A 14,386-nucleotide genomic window follows, 5' to 3' on the forward strand; every position below is an offset into this window, starting at 1 on the left:
TCTGGTACAGATAAAATATTAACATTTTGGTATCTTTCACTAATTCTTGGACTAGTTTTTTTAGATACTACTGTACATAGTGTTTTCATATCATAATCACTTTCCTATCTTATCACATGGTCCTCATAATCCTAATTGTTTTCATTAGCTGTGTAATTGCCCATCAAGTGGGAATACAGCATAGTTTGTTTTTAACAGTTTCCCTATTGCTGGACATTTGGGTTGTTTCTGGTCGTTCACTAGCAGAAATACTGCAAAGAGTATTTTATATAAGGATTTTCCTGCATTTTTGGACTAAATGGTAGGAACAGTAAATGGCATTTTGGAGATTAATCCTTTGTCAGTTGCTTCATTTGCAAATATTTTCTCCCATTCTGAGGGTTGTCTTTTTGTCTTGTTTATGGTTTCCTTTGCTGTGCAAAAGCTTTTAAGTTTCATTAGGTCCCATTTGTTTATTTTTGTTTTTATTTCCATTTCTCTAGGAGGTGGGTCAAAAAGGATCTTGCTGTGATTTATGTCATAGAGTGTTCTGCCTGTGTTTTCCTCTAAGAGTAAATGGCATTTTGGATGAAATGGGACAAACAGTTTTAAGGGCCTCAATGCATAATACTAAATGTCTTTCCTGAAGGGCAGTAGGAGCTTATACTAAATGCTGCCACTAAAGATGTTGTCGGTGAGGTTGGAAGGGGTGAGAGCAGAGAGCCAACCTATTGCCTCATGAAGTCAACTGACCTTTAACCTGAGTGAGCAAAGACAAGTAATGAGCATTTGATGAAGAATGAACCTGCCTTAAAAGGAGGAGGGTGTTTGCCCTGCCTCTTACCTCAGGATCTGAGGCCCAGTGGTGTTAACAGGTGGGTGAAGGTAGAATTCCTGAACAGGTAGAGATGCCGGCTGTGGGGTGGGAGGAGCGGGGGGACGTGGAAAGTGGTAGCCAGAAGCCAGAGGAGGAGGAGCAAGTCGATTCGGTGGCTTCCCCTCAGTCGCCGAGGCCTGCTGGGAATGTTGAGATGAGCTGCTGTTGCTTCTCAGGGCATAAATCCGATGGGGAGCGTGGGGAAGCAGGGTCTGCTGCTGAAGTGAGGATGAGGTTTCTGGTTCTGGAAGGATGTGCTAGTAAGCTCAGCTTGGTTACAGGCTCAGGCTGTCCAGGCCTCATGGGCAGACCAGTGCTGCCCCCCTGTGGCAGTCCTGAGGACGACCAAGCCTGGGATCCCTTCACTGGGCTAAACCACCAGTAGCAAACTCTCTTGCCTACAGGGGTCAGTCAGGTGGCTTAAATGAGCGGCCAGGCCAGGTGCTAGAAAAGCACAGGCCTGCCTAAAGGGGGCAGTGGCTGTGCAGCTTCGTGCAATTTGTGCTGCTTGCCAGAGATACCAGATTGTTGTTTTCCTCTCGAAAAGATGCCAGAAGTTCAGATTTTTTGGGGGGACGGGGGAGGTGTGTGGTATGGAAACTTCTGATTTTTAAATGTTGAAAATTTATTTTTTTTAAAATTCTAAGCATGTTAACATACCCATAGGGTTAATTTGATCCAGTGGCTGCCAATATGCCACCTGTCAAGCTGCCCCTTGCCTTCTAATGAAATCTTAGAGGTGTGCTTTGTTTTTAAGCAGTCTAACAACTGTGGCAAACATTAGATCCCAGGATTGGTTCCCTCAAAACACTTTTGGGCATCCTGCACATATGTAGTTTAATATCGGCCTAAGCAAAACATAACAGGACAGAAAACCTACAGAAATAACACAAAAAAAGTTTTCCCACAGACTAAGACATTTTTGGATTTTCAGATATTTTAGAATAACCCTGCCACCACTGATGTACGTCCTCCCAGTGCCTGATGGAAGAAGCACTATCTTTGGAAGTCCAAGTTGCTCCCTTTTTCTAGTCTCACTTTGTGCTCCTTTTAAATAATTTTATTTCCTCGGGCTTGCCCTCGCTGAATTTTTGCCTCCAGCAAGTCTGTTAGTATTCTCAGCTGGCTCGCTCTTTTCCCACGGGCTGGCTGAGCTCCGCTGCTACCGCGGGGCTGTGAGATCATGCGTGCTTTCTTGCCTCTGCTCAGGTATCATCAGGCAGCAGGGTTTCTGTGGATGGGGCAAAGGTGGGCCAGGCTTGCTGGGACCAACCAGGGCATGGACTGGTTTTCTTCCACACTTGCTGATTCACCTTGGAGGCACATGACCCTCTTTTGGGTTGGCCCAGCAGTCACGATTCACTGAAACACATTAGTAAGTAGATGTACTTGGGGCTTTTACGCACCCCTCCCGGCCCCGCCTCGTCTCTTCCCAGCCTGGTGATAGTGGTGGCTTTAGAGCTGCGTTATCCCGTCTGAGCATGGCCGGGATCACTTCTCTGCCCTCAGCGGCCCAGGGTCTGGTGCTTTTCCACTCTCTCTCGAGCCTTTCCTGTGCCTGTTGCTGTGTTAGCTCAAGTCAGCTGGGCAGCTGCCAGGACAAGCCTGCCAGGGGGCCCTTTGACTCCTGTCAGCTTCCCAGGGCCCCAGGCTGGTGAGGCCGTCGGCCGAGTGAAACACCATGGGATTAGCGTCCCCAGAGTCACTTGGGAGCCAGGCAGTGAAAATGAAAAGGCTCGTGCCTTGCCTCACTTTTCCTTTTCCACTCTGGTGTGGGTCTCTAGGCACTTGTAGAGTAGTGAGCCAGGGCGGTGTGGTACAGTGAAAATAAAGTGGATTCTCGAGTCTGACAGACTTATGAGTACTGCCTCAACCACTAGCTGAGTGACCTTGAGCAAGTCACGTAGCCTTTCTGAGCCTCAGGTATCGGTTATCCTCATCTGTAAAACAGGGATAAGAGTACCTATTTTTGCTGGGTTGTTACAAAGTTAAGGTAACATATGTAAAGTTCTTAGCAGAGTCCGTGGCAACAAGTAGGTGCTCAATAAATGTTGGCTGCTGGAGTTTTATTGCAGAAAAACAGTTCCACGTAGCCTTGTGATCCTAGTGAGTTCACGTAGCCTTGTGATCCTACTGAGCTAGGGATGCGGAGGGGAGAGCAGCCGTGGTTGGGAGGGTGATCACAGGGACCCACCCTCACAGGGACCCTCTCAGGCCTGGTGGTTGAGGGCTTCTTAGGAGTATTTTACAGGAAAGGCTGCCTTGTCCAAGAGCCAGGCTGGCCACGGGGGTGCAGGCTTCAACCTGTGTCGCTAAGTAGTAGCCGCATCGGTGCCGTCTCAAGGTCAGAGACAAGACGGGCGGAGCGAGGTTTGGGGGAACACCGGGGAGTAGCATGCGTCAGGATGGGTGGAGGTGAGAGCCTTGGACTTGGAGGCAAGAGACTGGGGTGGCCTGGGACATGCCCCTTCACCTCTTCTGGCCTTGGAAGAATAGGGGTACTGATATCCTTCCTGCTGTAGTGTAAAAAGAGCGAGAAGCCAGCTTAGAGCTTCGAAAATGTGCAAGTGCTGTTCTATCCCAGTAAAATCTCCCTTTTATCGAATCAGGATGGCAGCCAGTCTGAATAATGGAATAGACATAAATGCTCCTTTATTCTTTTTCTGAACAGTCTCTTCAAAGTATTTGCTAAGTAGAAGTCTTTGGGGAATCAGCTTGAAGAGTAAAGAGGAGTAATTAGTAATTAGTGTGTATCATTTTGCATCCTGTTCCAGTGGTGCCTTGATGTACTTAAAAAGTTTATTCTTTTTAAATTAAATTTGTTAACATTAGTTATCTGTTTATCAAATCCCTTTTACACAATGCAGAGATGAACCTTGGCTTTGGTTTTTTGTTTAAAAATTCCAAATGGGTCCTCCAAATATTTTTGAGATTTTTAAACATCTTTACTGGTGTCCCAGAAAGGGCAGCTCTTCTGTCTAGAAGAGTCCAAAGTCCCTTGTACTCTTATGCCCCTCTCCACTGGCCCTGTTCCTTCACTTCCAACCCCAGCTCCACTGTCCATTTCTGTTTGCTTCTGGGCCTGAACTGCCCAGTGCAGCTAGAGAATTTTGCATAACCGTGTGGCCTGACACTCTGCATGTATGGGTTCAGATGCAGCCTTCAAGGTGATTTCTTATTTATTTGTCTTCTTTGGCTGTGCTGCGCGGCATGTGGGATCTAGTTCCCTGACCAGAGATCGAACCTGTGCCTCCTTCATTGGGAGCATGGAGTCTCAACCACTGGACCACCAGGGAAGTTCCTGATTTCTTTTTTAAACAAGCTTGGTTTCAAAAAAGAAAACAAGCTGTGAGGCCAGCTTGCCCTCAGCCCCATCCCTGCATTCCTCTTAGCCCTTGCTGCTTGCTCTCCACTTCTACCACTAAAGTGGTGAAACCAGTTTGGCTAAAAGCTTTTGTGATTGCACATGTGGTATCCACTCCCAGTCATACTAATTAATCTTTTGCAGTGTCCGGCACTCTTCACTGAATTCTGTCTTGACATCACCACCACCTGTGTTTCCTTTTCCAGCTGTCTCCTCTGCCACTGGCTCCTCCTGTTCTCCTACCTGTGAGTGTTCTTCCAGTTTCATCCTTGGCTTTTTTCTTGCTGCACTGTTTTAGCCTCACCTGTGGCTTCAACCACCTGCTGATCTACCTTGAGGACTCCCAGATGTCTTATCTGTAGTCGTGAATTTTCCCCCAAGCTCTAGATCATTCTCTGAAACAGCTCACTGCATCTCTGTCTAGATTTGTATGACAGTTAAAGGTGTTGACCTGGGTTTGAAGCTTAACTCTGTAATCTAGTTGCGTGACCAGAAAAGTCACTTAACTTCTCTAAGCATCATCTGTACAATGGGGACGATTCTTGTGAAGATGGAGAGTGTTTGTAAAACACCCGGCCTGGTGTTTGGCATGGATTCCGTCTCCTCTCTCCTGTTGCTCAACTTGGTTCTGACTCCCCCTTCGCCCAACCTGTGGTGACCCACTTCTTCTTCATCTGGAATTCATCCTCTGTTCTCCATCTTACTTCCCTGCCCTTATAATCTCTTGCCTAAACTTTTGGTCTCTTCCTGAAAATTCTTCCCATTTCTGGCAGCTTTTTCTCTCTAAAACACATCTTTAATGAGGTCACTCCTTAAAGACCTCCATGGCTTCTCTCACCAAAGCCCCTTGTGTGCCATGCAGATTCTTTCATCATCTTGCCCTAGCCTCCCTCCCGTCATCCCCAGGACAGAACATGCTTTGTATTGATACCGTTTCCTGACGTGTTATGCTCGTTCCGATCCTGATGCTTCCGGGTGCACTACGCATCGGGCCTCCTTGGCTGCCTGGTGAACTCCATTACACCACAAGACAGCCTAGGTAGCTAAGCAGGGACTGCCATTCCCTCTGCCTCTCTAACCCTGTGTCCGCTCTCCTGCTGCAGCATTTACACAAGGCACTGTGATGGTCGTGTGTCTGTTTCCCTAGACTGTGAGTTCCTTGAGGGCAGGGACCAAGCCTTGCACAGATTCATTTCCAATAAATGTTGAATGAATTAAGAGGCCCCTGAGTGTGATTCTGGGACAGAAACTGGGGCTGGGTTTGGAGACAAGCCTCTTTGGAAGATGGAGCAGGGCTCCCAGGTGTGTGCTTTGAGCTGCCTGGCAGCCTTGAGCTAATGGCAGCCGTGTCTTGCTACAGCTTTGCCTTCCCCAAAGCTGGTAATGAGCTAAACCAAGAGCAACCACTGGCTTAATTTTCCCAGGGGAAGTGGGGCTTGGACAGAGGGCGGGCTTTCCCCACTGGGTAGGACCTGGACCAGCATAGCCCATGATGAATTTGACCCTGATGACTCTGTAGTGGGGAACAATGTCCTCAGGAAAGCATTCAGGAAACCCTTCGTGTAGTAGTGATCAAAGCCGTGTAGCAGCTCAGCAGGGTGGATGGGAACCCTCCAAGGAGCCCGGCAGGGCTCTGGGTCAGAGCCCAAGGAACCACTTAATGCCTTTACCAGGTAGGGCTCTCCCTCAGCCTCAGCAGACCTCTGGGTTGACCCTGCAGAACACGGAAATCTGGGAAGGCATGGGAATGCCTGGGAGCCCAAGGGAACCGCTGCTTCTGGAGTGTCTTCTCTGTCTCCTTTTTCCCCTTCGTGCCTTCCCTCTGGCTGTGGCCTGGGAGGGGGTGGGCTGGAAGGTGAGGCAGAAGCCTTGAAAACAGGGATGGGGCAGGCTTCGGTGTCCTCATTTTTTTTTTTTCTAATTAACCATTTTATTTTATTTATTTTTTGGCCATGCTGCGCAGCATGCGGGATCTTAGTTCCCTGACCACGTATTGAACCTGGGCCCCAGGGTGAAAGCACCGAGTCCTGACCACTGGACCAGCAGGGAATTCCCTAGGTATCCTCATTTCATCAAGAAGCTGGCCTAGAACATCTTGTGTTTATATGAAGCCCTCTTCGTTTGTCCCTTCTCCCCAAGGAGCTCAAACAGAAAGGAGAGGAGTCCTGGTTCCCCTTATGCTAACAGGATCGAGGCGCAGGGCGGGAAATGGCTCACCCAAGATAACACAGGGAATTCTTGGCAGAGCTTGGCTTGCGGCCATCCCACGGCCCCGCCCCTTCCCAGTCTGCTTCTTGTCATCACACCAAACTGAGGTCAGCTGGCCTGCCAACCAGTTGACTTTACCAATGGAAACACCCTTGAGTGTGTGAGGGCTAGTGGGCACAGAGCTGGCACTGCCACAGCCCCTCTGCTGGTGGCTGGCGTGACTTGTCTCTGCCCGAGGCTGCAGCCCGCTTCTCCTGCCCCTTCCCAGTTTCATTTTCCCAGCACACAGACCAAAGATAAAGCTTTGAGGCAGCTGTGCCCCTTTGATGCTCTCCAAGCTGTTTTCCCCACGTGCGGGAGGGTAGGAGGTCACAGTCTTTCCCACAGATGGAGGCCTTTGTGTTTATAATTTGGTCAGTTGATGACAAGGTGGATTGCTCCGTCTGCTGTTGTCCCTAAAGCCCTGTCCTTGGCTGGCCCTCGCGTCGCCAATGGGCTCAGATCCCAGCCTTCCCCTTCTGCCTCCAACAAACTTGGCTCTGGAGTTAGACTGCTTGGGTTCAAAGCCCAGCACTGCCACTTACAGCTCTGTGGCCTTTGCCAAGCTACTTAACTTCTCAGAGTTTAATCTCAAGTGTCAGGTGGAACTAATATATTGCTTACCTCAGGGTTATTGTGAAGATGGAAAGAAAACACGCAAGGCGTTTGGCACAGAGACTCACGTGTAGTTAGCCCTTAGGAAAAGTTGGTTATTTTGATTAGTGGTATTTTTCCATCCCATGCATTTACCCGCACTTCAGGACTCAGGTCTGTGGTCTCTAAGAAGGGGTGCCTGACTGTAGAGGGGAACCGAGGCCTAGGGCAATGCCGTGGCAGAGGGCTGGGGGATGGTGAGGGGTCCTGGTCCTTAACTCTGAGGCCGCTTGGCTCTGCCATTCGATGCTGCTCTCCTCCCACTTGCCTCCCCCACTCCCAGTCCCTCTGTACCCCCTTGGTATTTTACAGCATCCCCAGCTCCAGGGGGGGTCCCTGATGCCCACATAGCCCTGCCTTGGTTGGCTCACTGCATGGTCTGCAGGCAGATGGGGGTTTCTGGAAGAGGATGTAGAAGCTGGGCAGCGGAGGGGTGGGGCTGAGTGGGAGGGGCCCTGCCTGGGTTGTTGTGGCTCTTGGAGCGCCAACCCATTGTGAGGCTCAGCTGGGAGTAAATGGGGGGCAGTCCCCCCAGACCCCTCCTCATGATCCCCGGACGAGGCGGGGGGCTGTCTTAGTTTGCTAGGCCTGCTGCAACGAAGTACCACAGACCAGGCGGTGTAAACAACAGAAATTTGTTCTGTTGTCCTCCCACAGTTCTGGAGGCCAGAAGTCCAAGATCAAGGTGCCAGCAGGGTTGGTTTCCTCTGAGGCCTCTCTCCTTGACTTGCAGAGACCATGCTCTTGCTGCCTCTTCACAAGCTTGTCCCTCTGGGCACCTGAGCCCCTGGTGTCTGTGTCCAAATCTCCTCCTTTTATAAAGACACTGATCAGATCGGATTAGGGCCCACTAATGGCCTCATTTTCGCTTAATCACTTTGCTTAAGGCCTGGTCTCTGGAACAGTCACATTCTGAGGTGCTGGGGTGAGGAGTCAGGTCTTCAATGTATGAATCTGGGGGGGGGGGGGACACAGCTCAGCCCATTAATAGGAGGATAGACAGGGTGGCATCATGGAAGGGGCTGCCTCTGGGGGAATCTCCAAGGAGAGGGCGGCAGTGGCCAGAGCCTTGGATACGGGTGCCCAGCCTCCTGAGGCAGGAGCTCACTGGTCCCTGGTTGCTGGCCTGGTCCTGGAGTGAGGCTGGTGCCGGCGCCTCTCACCAGAAGCCTCGGGGTGGGAACCCTGGGCTGGAAGGTTCTCTGAGCTGGTTATCCCTGTGGTCTCTGGGGTGAAGGAACAGTCAGTGGCGGGGTGCAGGCACTGGTCCTCTCTTCCCCTTCTTATCAGAGACTGGACGCCCTTCCGCCTCTAGGCAACCATTAGAGTCTGGCCGTGGCCCCAGGCCCTCCCAGAGGGGCCACACTGACTTTGAAGGGGACACAACTCCAGCTGCCTGGGCTTTAGCTGAGCTCTGCAACTTGGGACCCTTCTGTGTAGGGAGGAGTAGAAGCGGCACTGAGCATCCAAGCATCACTTCTGTTGTCTGTTTTCTAGAAGATTTACCTGTCTGATTGTTTTGGTTCAGGCTGATATTCTGGAAAAGACTCTTTCCCTTGAGCTATGTGTTTTTTGATAAAAGCTGAGCAGGTGGGAAAGTGGCTCAGAAGTTTGCTGGGATTCAGAATTGGCCACAGATAACAAATCCAGGAGCCCACCTCCCTGTCACTTTTATGCAGCCCCACTAGGTGGGCTAGAGGTCACTTCAGGGGCCTCTGATGGTGCCTTGCCCCTCCCCAGCCCTCGGTGCCTCCCTCTGTGGTCAGCAGCCCGGGGTCTCATGTGGCCGCGGGTCCCCCAGGGTCCAGGAGCCAGCATTGGAGGCAGGGATGACGGTGCTTTAGGCCAGGCTGCCGGCCGCCTCCTGCCCAGACCACTCCACGAGTCCCACGATTGCGGGTTTCCTGCTTCTTGGAAAAGGGCTGGAAGAGGGCAGCCACCCTCTTTCTGCTGTGGACCTTGTTAGTCACGGAAACCCGAGGCAGAGAAAGCCCAGAAAACTTGAGAAGGAAAACCTACTTGCTCACTGAGCTCCAGTGAACGTGGGGCTGAGTGTTTCATGATACCTCATTTAATCCCTGCAAAGCCTAGTTAGTTACAGGTGAGGACACAGACTCAGAGGCTAAGTCACCCTCTAAGTCACTGGTGGAGAAGGCTGTGGAATTCAGCCCTGGGCTGCTGGCTTTGGGTTCTTTTCTACCCCCAGGGAAGCTGGCTGCCACTCCCTTTTACTTTCTTCCCCTGTGACGGTGGAGGGTGGAGGGTGGGAAAGTTGGTGAGGGCTTCCTGCCCTCCTTCCTTCCATCTCCAGAGACCTCTTTGTTCTCCCCGATTCCTGGACACACGGAACCTGGGGGCTCCTACTGGCTGAGCTGCAGCTCTCAGGTCTCCAATGGCTAAGGAAAATGAATAGGTTGTCACTTCTTGACCTCTCCCTGCCTCCCACACCAGCCCCCCTCCCACCCAGCGACCACAATGGCCTGAGGCTGATTCAGTGCCCCGGCATTGAAAGTGGAGAACAATACTCACAGCAGCAGGCCACTGATGGGGTGGGTGCAACCCCCTGCCCTTCTCCAGGGTTGCCTGCCGGGAAGGCAGGGGAGGACTTTCCATGTCTGGAATGTGGGTGGGTGTCCTAGAGAGGGTATGAGAGGAGGGGGCGAATGGTATCCTCCCCTTTCCCCTCTACCTAAACCTATCTCCCAGTGCCAAGCAAGGCTGGGGGTAGTATGGCTCTGCCTCTCATTAGCTGGGTGACCCTGGGCTAGTGACTTAACTTCTCTGTGTGCTTGTCTTTATTAAAAAAAATTTTTTTTTGAGGTATAGTTGATGTACAATATTATATGTTTCAGGTGTACAACAGAGTGATTCATACTTTTAAAAGTTTACATTCCATTTATAGTTATTATAAAATATTGGCTATCTTCCCTGTGTTGTGCAACGTATCCTTGTAGCTTATTTATTTTATACATAGTAGTTTGTACCTCTTAATCCCCTACCTCTATCTCGCCCCTCCCCGCTTCCCTCTCCCCACTGGTAACCACTAGTTTGTGAGTCTCTATGTCTGTGAGTCTGTTTTGTTATATTCATAGTTTTATTTTTTAGATTCCATATATAAGTGATAACATGTAGTATTTGTCTTTGTCTGGCTTATTTCAGTGCTTATCTTTAATATGAGGATTTCCTACCTCCGTCACCAGGTAATCGAGGGGAAAGCTCTAAGCATAGTGCTTGACTCCACGGAAGACACTCAGGACAGTAGCCCTGCTCTTACCCCACCTTCCTGCTAGTTGGGAGGCGGTCTTGATCTCTTTGACCAGCTCCTTCTGGGAGGAAAGGTGCTTGGGAAGGTGAAACCTGGGAAAGCCTTTTGCTGAGTCCATCTGGAGCCCAGTGAGGGCAGAGGCCTCCCTGGCTCTTGCTGTGCTTTGCCTTTTTTGACAAGGAGGAAGCTGAAGGAATTGTGATTGTCCGCTCTGGGAAGATAAGGTTGAAGCCGGTGACTTAATAAGCATTTGTAAGCCTATTGAAGGTTATCATTCAGAGTCGAGTGACCTGCGGACACAGGGAAGTGTGTTTATAGTGTACACCCGAGGTATGCAAGTAGCCATGGGAAAGCCTTTCCCAGCAGAAGGCTTGGGATCCTGCAACTGGGCAGGGGTGGGCGGTGGGGGACTGAGAAAGGCTGCAGACCCTTTAAAAATAGGTCCTCTGTTGTGCCTGGGCTGGGGTGGGGTTTGGCCAGGAGTCAGGTGAGACTGTTGGCATCGTTGGGGGAGAGGGTTGAATAGTACCTGGCCTGGGGGTGGACAGGGAAGCCCTGCCTCTGCCCCTGCCCCCAGCTCTGTCTTGCTGTATTTTCGGAGACAGCACAGGAAGTGGGCCTTCACAATGTCAGGATACAGGAAGCTATCGGACTATTGAAGGCCACTTCCTGTGAGCTGGTCATTCACATACATTTGTCACTGGTTATCAGGCCTTTGGGCCCTGCCATTGTCTGGAGGGGCTGCAAAAGCGTGGGGACCGCCAGCAGAGGCTCTTGGACACAGAATGCACTATTGTGCTGAACTGGCAGCTCCCCATGGGGTGGGGAGGAAAGTGGTCGGTGAGAAGGGGACGCCTGCCTCTCATTGTCATCGACTGCACAGTGGGATTGGGGGCTGGGGTCCTCTCCCGCTCCTGGGAGCCTGAACTTGGGAGAAGGGATGGTTGTAGCAGGAACCTGGCTTTAGGTGTGGTGCCAGACAGAGCTGGAAAGGAGTTCAGGCACTTCGTTAGCAGTGGGGAGTTTTCCAGGTCTCTGCCAGGAGCCAGTGTGATTTAAAATGGCCTTGGAATCAGGCAGACCTGGATTTTGAAGTCATACTCTGCCACCATCAACGGTGTGACTTTGGGCAAGTTGCTTCACCGCTCTGAGCTTCAGTCCTGCTCCTGTAAAACACGAGTAGTCATAGCTACCTCATCGGATGATTATTAGTTGAGTAATTTGTTGAAGTTCTTAGCTTGGTACCTGGCGAGTCTTAGATGTCTAAGAAACGTTATTTCCCTCTCCACCCTCATCTCCTTCCCTTCCAGCTCACTTCTGACCCTGCTGTCTGGTTCTCCAGTGAGTGAGCAAATCCGCGTGCAGAGGGGATAAATAGTTATTTTAATATCAGCCCAAACAAAACAAGAGCTCTGTCTTCCTTTATGCCAAGAATATCAAGCCAGCTGTTAATTATCTGCACTAATGGAAGCACAGAACAGATAATTTTTCTTTGGCCATGTGCCTTTGGCCTTATGTGTGGATCTGGGTGTGTCCGAGTTCTTGAAATGCACTTCAAGATAAATAATGAAGTTGTTAACAGGGCAGACCTAGCTCAGGAAGAGGCGCGTTAGAGCACCGTCCAGCAGCCCACGGCTTTGCCCTCCCAACCCTGACCCGTCAGTGCCAGGAAGGGACACTTTCTTCCTCAGACACATGATGAAGTGGAAAACCGTGGACATTGGAGTCTGACACTTGGGTTCAAACCCTGACTGTGACCCTAACTAACTGTGTGACCCTAGGCAAGTTATTAGACCTGTTCGAGTCTCAGTCTCTTCATTTGTAAGGTGGAGATAATCATAGGGCTTTTGCAGGGTTTCTGTGAGGATGAGATAAGGTAGATACGTCTTCCTTTCTTTTCTTTCTCCTCTTATCTCTGTCACTCCAGCCCTACCTTAACAGAGAACCCTTTTGATCGTTCCTGGCACAACGACATGGTTAAGTGCTTGGACCTCAGAAGGGTTGACTGCCCCACCGTATTGACAGAGTGCTCTGTCCAGTATGGTAGGTGCTAGCCACATGTAACTATTAAAAGTAAAATGGGGAATTCCCCGGTGGTCCAGTGGTTAGCATTCCGTGTTTTCACTGCGAGGGCCCGGGTTCAGTCCCTGGTCTGGGAACTAAGATCCAATAAGCCGCACAGTGTAGCCAAAAAAAAAAAAAAAAAAAAAAAAAAGTGAAATGAACTAAAATAAAAAAATTCGGTTCCTCGCCAGCCACATCTCAAATGTCCAATAGCCACAGGTGACTGGTAGCTACTGTACTGGGCAGAGGAGGCAGAACATATCCATCATCGCAGAGTGTTCCACTGGACAGCGCTGTGCTGGGGGATGTGCTCTAACCCCGGAATCTGATAAGCAGATAAGGAGGGAAATAAATGAATGGGGAGTGGGAGTGTGGGTAACCCAGAGCTGAGGAGTGGCCCTCTACTACTTGGAGTGTCTGTGGTCTTGGACGCTCTGTGTGGCACTCTTCTGCCATCAGTGGAGTTAATCCACAGCACAAATGCGAGGGACCTCTGAGACGGGGCTGAGAAAGCTGCCCAGAGTCAGCCCTGCACTCTAGGCTTGGGTCACCTCCAGGCCTGACAGTGTTCCGTGGCCCCCGTGCATGTACGAATCATGACTGCTTAGGCCTGGGGGAGCCGCAACTGCCCGGAGACTTTACCCCAAAGCCTGCTGCTCTGGACTCTCTTCCCCCTTTGTCTCCTGTCCTTGGTGTAGATACCAGAGCCATTCACATGGCTGCTCTGGGCTCTGGAATTAGCTTTGGGCACCCGTGGATCTTAGCCATCTAACCCCAGCTGCACCTTCCCAGTCGATATCATTGATAAGCCCTGCTTTGCTTCCGGATACCCTGTCTAGTCTTGTTGGTGTCCCTCTCCTCTCGCCCTCTATCCCCAGAGGGGCTGGGATGGGTTTCTGTGCCCCCAAGCTGCAGGACTCGGGTCCTGCTCTGAATATACTCATCTCCTGAAGCTCCAGTTCTAAAAGCTGTCTGCTCTGAATACCAAACTGGCCTAAAGACATTGATGTTGGGCTGAATCCTGCCTTTGGAGGAACTCACCCTCCCTGCCCAAGTCCCAGCTTCCCGTCCTTTCCCATCAGCTTGCACCAGCAGTGAAGTCCAGCATGCCTGGCACCTGAGGCCACTGGTGTTGGTCCCCTGTGCTTGCCCCCACCTTGGGCAGCTACACAGACAGTCATAGTAGTCAGAGTTCAGGGGAGCTTGGCAGGTGCTAAGGTTAGGAGTGGGTCTGGGATCACACGTGACGCCAAGTTATCCCCAGGCTTGGGAGAGATCATGGTTCTCTAGTTCAGAGTATATTCTGCTCCCATTGCATGTTTCACAGTTGGGGACCCTGAAGGAAAGAAAAGAGAAATGGCTGGCTGCAGCCACGTTGCAGGTCTCAGTCGGGCCACCTTGTTTCTATTGGTCAGAGGTCTCCCAGCCCCTTCTCCACCTAACCCCAGGGTCATCGCCTTCTTCCCCAGCATAGAACAAGTTATTCTCTCGTCCCCCATCTGACCTCTCCTCTTTCCCTCCCTGCTTACGCAAAGTTGGGGTCAGGGAGGTGGTCCCTAGGCATCAGAAGGTTTCCAAAGATACTGGCAGCTGCCTCTACCGTCTGTTTCTGCCTCTGCCTCTGCCTCACTCACTGCCAGCTGAGGGGTGGGGGTATCTGGGGAGGTGTCTTGACCCAGAACAAACAGTGTGCTGCCCATGCCATTGTTGGGAGGAGCCCCAAGGGACAGCCTGACTGGTGCCCCCCCCAGCTTTTCTTTTCCCTGGCGCTGCTCGTTGTCCAGCCCATCCTGGGATGGAGGGGAAAGGGCGTGTGGGGGCTGGGCAGGGCTTTAGGCAAGTGACCAAATTCCAACGTGTACTGTGCAGGCAAAGAAGACCTTCAAGTTCCGCAGAGTTGCTTCAGTGGCAGACACGGGGCTCACCAGTGCTCTCT

Source organism: Grampus griseus (assembly GCF_964374135.1).
Source record: "Grampus griseus genome assembly, chromosome: 1".
NCBI classification, from domain to species: Eukaryota; Metazoa; Chordata; class Mammalia; order Artiodactyla; family Delphinidae; genus Grampus; species Grampus griseus.